Genomic DNA, 6,000 nt, shown 5'->3' with positions numbered 1-6,000 from the left:
TAGTTTTTATATTGTAAATATAACTATCTGTATCTTGATAACATAATTCAATATTTTTCCCATATTTAAGTTTCATAATTCTATAATAAAAATCATACATTAATTTTTTAGATATATCAAGTATACTTAATCCAACACAAATAGTTTTATTAAAAATTATTTTAGTTTTATTCATATGAATAGCGGTAAAATTTCATTAAATATATTTAAAGGTTTGTTTAGCTATAAGTTTATCACAAATTTTACTATTTGAAATTAATTTTATAGCTTGTCTGTTTCTTATATTTTCCAAATAGTGAATTATTCATTAATTTATAGAAACCTTTTTCAAAATCATTTGTTGATATAGTTTTAGCTGCTATTTTTGTACAATTAAAATTATTTGGTTCATTCCATTGATATCTGCCATATGGTAAATATTGGTTCATAGCATAAGCATATAAATTATTTGCTTCTAGATACATTATACAATTTGATATTTCTTCGTTAAAACCTTTTAAATATTTATTATTTGCTTTTACATATCTTTTACAACATTGTGAAATTCCACCTCTTATTCGTTTTTGAACATTTAGAAGGATATAGAATGAAATTTTCACTCTACAGTGGAGTGTGCGCTGATATGAAACTTTCTAGCAGATTAAAACTGTGTACCAGACCGAGACACGAAATCTGGACCTTCTGTCTGTATTAGAGCTGGGCCATCATCTTACTGAAAAGCATAACCCAAACCTATTCACTGGGTGCTTGAACAACACAATAGAGTGTGCAGACCAAAGCCATTTGCTGTGCTTCTCATAATACACCACAAAATGCTACATGGACACAATCATGTAGCCCATTATTGTAAACTGGATGTGCAATTATTCTGTGCAAACATGTGTAGATGTAAAAGAAATTAACAAATGATGGCACACTAGCAATTTTAGACCTGTACACATATGAAAATCGACGGTATCCTGGTAAGAGCTGGCAGTTTATAAATCACACATATAAAGGGTGTTTCAAAAATGACCGGTATATTTGAAACGGCAATAAAAACTAAACGAGCAGCGATAGAAATACACCGTTTGTTGCAATATGCTTGGGACAACAGTACATCTTCAGGCAGACAAACTTTCAAAATTACAGTAGTTACAATTTTCAACAACAGATGGCACTGCGGTCTGGGAAACTCTATAGTACGATATTTTCCACATATCCACCATGCGTAGCAATAATATGGCGTAGTCTCTGAATGAAATTACCCGAAACCTTTGACAACGTGTCTGGCGGAATGGCTTCACATGCAGATGAGATGTACTGCTTCAGCTGTTCAATTGTTTCTGGATTCTGGCGGTACACCTGGTCTTTCAAGTGTCCCCACAGAAAGAAGTCACAGGGGTTCATGTCTGGCGAATAGGGAGGCCAATCCACCCCGCTTCCTGTATGTTTCGGATAGCCCAAAGCAATCACATGATCATCGAAATATTCATTCAGGAAATTAAAGACGTCGGCCGTGCGATGTGGCAGGGCACCATCTTGCATAAACCACGAGATGTTCGCAGTGTCGTCTAAGGCAGTTTGTACCGCCACAAATTCACGAAGAATGTCCAGATAGCGTGATGCAGTAATCGTTTCGGATCTGAAAAATGGGCCAATGATTCCTTTGGAAGAAATGGCGGCCCAGACCAGTACTTTTTGAGGATGCAGGGACGATGGGACTGCAACATGGGGCTTTTCGGTTCCCCATATGCGCCAGTTCTGTTTATTGACGAAGCCGTCCAGGTTAAAATAAGCTTCGTCAGTAAACCAAATGCTGCCCACATGCATGTCGCCGTCATCAATCCTGTGCACTATATCGTTAGCGAATGTCTCTCGTGCAGCAATGGTAGCGGCGCTGAGGGGTTGCCGCGTTTGAATTTTGTATGGATAGAGGTGTAAACTCTGGCGCATGAGACAATACGTGGACGTTGGCGTCATTTGGACCGCAGCTGCAACATGGCGAACGGAAACCCGAGGCCCTTGTTGGATAACCTGCTGCACTAGCTGCGCGTTGCCCTCTGTGGTCCCGTACGCGGTCGCCCTACCTTTCCAGCACATTCACCCGTCACGTTCGCAGTCAGTTGAAATTTTTCAAACAGATCCTTTATTGTATCGCTTTTCGGTCCTTTGGTTACATTAAACCTCCGTTGAAAACTTCATCTTGTTGCAACAAGAATGTGTTCTAGGTGGTGGAATTCCAACACCAGAAAAATCCTCTGTTCTAAGGAATAAACCATGTTGTCTACAGCACACTTGCACGTTGTGAACAGCACACGCTTACAGCAGAAAGACGACGTACAGAATGGCGCACCCACAGACTGCGTTGTCCTCCATATCTTTCACATCACTTGCAGCGCCATCTGTTGTTGAAAATTGTAACTACTGTAATTTCGAAAGTTTTTCCGCCTGAAAATGTACTGTTGTCCCAAGCATATTGCAACAAATGGTGTATTTCTATTGCTGCTCGTTTAGTTTTTATTGCCGTTTCAAATATACTGGTCATTTTCGAAACACCCTGTATCTATACAGTACTTGTATGATAAGAAACATACCTGCTTCACCTAGTACTAAAAGAGAAATAATCTTGGGAGTTTGTACATTATTTAACTGAAAGAGTAAGAAAGACCTTAGTTGTTCAGTGTTTCTGCAGTTTAGAACCAGTTAGAGGTACAGTGAAAAATCTGCAACCATAAACTCTAGCTTATGACAGTCTCCTCTATATAGTACTGCCAGTATTTGAAAAGGAAACTGATGTATTAACAATGATGAAAACTCCTTTGGGAACAGAGTAGAAAAGCCCAGCCCCATTACTGTCTTGATCTGCACCCCTTCCTCCATGCCATTCTGTAAAAGTGTAGCTAGGAGCTTTGTCCATATTGGTTTTTGGTTCCCTCATCTCCTCGATGTATACGCGAATATGTTCAAAGCCTGAGAATAAATAGTATTGTGTACACCCAATGTTTACTGTTACCATTTATCTCTGTAAAGTGCCTGCCAGTCTGTCTTGCTAACAAACATCAAACATGATTTTAATCACAATAAATAAGATAGAGAATGATTGACACCAGACTGATATTCTACTATGTCTGTAGAGGAGACCAAGGTCTGCCACATTTGCTTTACATCTCACTTTCATGCCATGAAGTTGACTGGTTGTATGATACCAAAAAATGAGGTCTCAGTGTCCTAGCATAAAATACTGTCACAATTGTGGCTAAAACTATTGCAAATAACCTTTCTGAGACAGAGGGAATGACAATGAACAACAAGTATTAAATTCTGTGGGGTTGCAAGAAGAATCAATACTAAAACATTGTTGTCACTCTATCATTATCAGCATCTGGATGCAAACAAATGAAACACTTTTTTCACCCAATACAAATTGCTGCTGTTTACAAAACCCACCCCGCCCCTAAGGGTAAAAAAGATTCAGAAGCTGCATATATTATGCCAACCAACAGCCAGTCAGATCATACAGTTACCTCAATATTTGGTTTGTGAATTATGTTTAATCACCCACTACCACTCACAAGGTAGCCATATATTATTTTCACTTTTTATTAACACATTATTGCACCCTATTAGTACAGTTCTGTATGTATGGAGTCATGTTTATGTGTGGCTGGAGACTGTACATTGCTCTTAATGAAAACAGTAAAACAATGCATACATTTTCAGAAAAATAGCATTCACTTAAGAGTACGGGTATTTGTTTCATAATTTTTTTTATGTTTTTTTAATAGTCTTTTTAAATAGTCATCTGAACATCCATGTTCAATTCTGAAATTGCTGATACAGTGTGGGAATGAATGTTCTAAATGATGTGCTGACATGGTCGTTTCATATATACAGCAGCAAATGTAGAGAAAGAACTCTTTGAGTCTGTGACAACTTTCGTTTCTTTATCATACTTCGGTGAATTACGTTGCAACAAACCAGTTAACGCGTTTTTCGATTCTATATGTACTTTTCTGGATTATGTCTGTTAATATGGCACTTCATTAATCGACTAGTAAAAGTTCGTAAAATTTGGCAAATACAATTGGAAGAAAGGTCGTATGCATGTTTTGCCACGGATGAATGAACAGACACAGTACAGTTAATTAGAATACAAGAGAAACCTCAATGACTTATCCACATGTTAACTACATGTTTTACTTGCATGGTTAACACAGTCTATTTTTGCAGATACTCGGTGTAAGACTGCATGCACATGCACCCTAATGCCCATAGCTGGCCTAAGCTTTTATGTCAACTCGATTTGTACTCGCCGATTGACGTACTTCGTGTAAGGTACGTCATTTACATGTCACTTCCTTAGATTGTTCGGGTGAAAAGAAGTTCTCCTGTGGAAGCATTGTCAAAGTCGCCTGTGACTTTTGCATTTGAAGAAAAGCAACATACCGATATCAGTCAACAGTTTGATAACGATACACCTATTTTGAATGTAGCGACCCACAAATCCCACAGCACAATGTTATAGAACACAGGTTCCAGAGTATATGTGCCGGGGTATACACCCTGGAATTTCTTAAAAACGGATGTGAGCAAGTGCACGTCTGTCTTTATGTACAATTTTGCATATCCCTCTAAGCCAGAGATGTTTCATTCCTGCCAGATATTCACCACATGCCTATACTCTGCATCCGAAGTGGCAGTGTTTGTGAGGTTGCTGGTGAATGCAGTTATATCAGGCAGTGTGGTTTCGTTGAGTCCCTCCACGGAATCCAGATATTCAATATTGTGAAAAAAAAGTTGCTCCACACAGCTGTTAAATTTTTGTAATTTTGACTAGTAAGAACCAATACACTAACAAAACATATTACTGTATCCCGCTACTGCAGAATAATACTTCAACAATAAAACATAAATGAGAGAAAAATGCGAAAATAACTTAAATTGCCAAGGAAAAGCACCATATACATCAACGACACACAGTGCTCATGCAAGCGTCTGCCAACAGTTAAATGTGTCAAAGGCTTTAGGAAGACTATGCAATGATTCATATCAAAAAATTGCTTCCGATGAGTGTGAAGTCACAACTACTTACATTAGATTCGTTTTAGCAGTTACTAGCAGGCTAATGTGCTTGCGCAGTTGAGTCGCGTTTGATTAGTAAATTCTCCCGCTTCTGGCTACACGCCTGTGGCTGTTTGTGGCTGTTGGCTGTGTAAGCAGTCTCAGCAAGCAGCTAGATGCTACTGGGAAAAGGGGGCGCCAAATTCAAATTCTTGAGGAAAAAAACTTGTCTCACAAAGCGCCTAGCATCCAGCACACGTTGGTCTATCGATTATTCATATGATTTTGAAACGCATCCATGTTGGTTTCTGAACATTTTTGAACACATTTTAAGTTGATTTCTGAATGAGTCATAAGTTGATTTTTGAATGCGTGCATAGTGTATGTGATGTATCTGTCAGGAGTATCCTCGTCACATCTAGAAATAAACTTTCTGCAGATAAAAGAGGACAGGACTATACGAGCTGAGCCTAGTACAGCTGAATGGATGAATGCCAATCAGTGTCTGATTATGTGATTGATTGGAATTGCGAATGATCGGTGTTATAATTACAAGCGAAATCCATACATTCAGACTACCAGAATTAAAATAAACGACTAACAGGAATAACAGATGTGAAAGATTACGTATTATTTTCTCTGTGTATGTGAGAAAATGAAATTTTGACAGAAAATTTTTGGTCAGATCGCTACACTGGTAAGGACCAGGTGTACAGTCCCCAGCTAGCGTCCGCTTATGCTCTATTCTGGAAGTAACTCGGAAAACATGTTGTACGAACGCGTAACAACGCCCAACCAGAGAATAATCGCGGGATAACTAAACCGGTGATTCTGGCAGGGTTAGTGAAGTTAATCAGCATGCAAATATTGACAATGGCAGGAACAGCTACAGAATTAGGGATTACAAGATTGTTTGTTAGAACGAGGAAGGAGAATAAGCGGGGACATCACACAAAT

Source organism: Schistocerca serialis, chromosome 10 (genome assembly GCF_023864345.2).
Source record: "Schistocerca serialis cubense isolate TAMUIC-IGC-003099 chromosome 10, iqSchSeri2.2, whole genome shotgun sequence".
In the NCBI taxonomy this organism is placed as follows: Eukaryota; Metazoa; Arthropoda; class Insecta; order Orthoptera; family Acrididae; genus Schistocerca; species Schistocerca serialis.
This window is presented reverse-complemented; position numbering follows the sequence as displayed.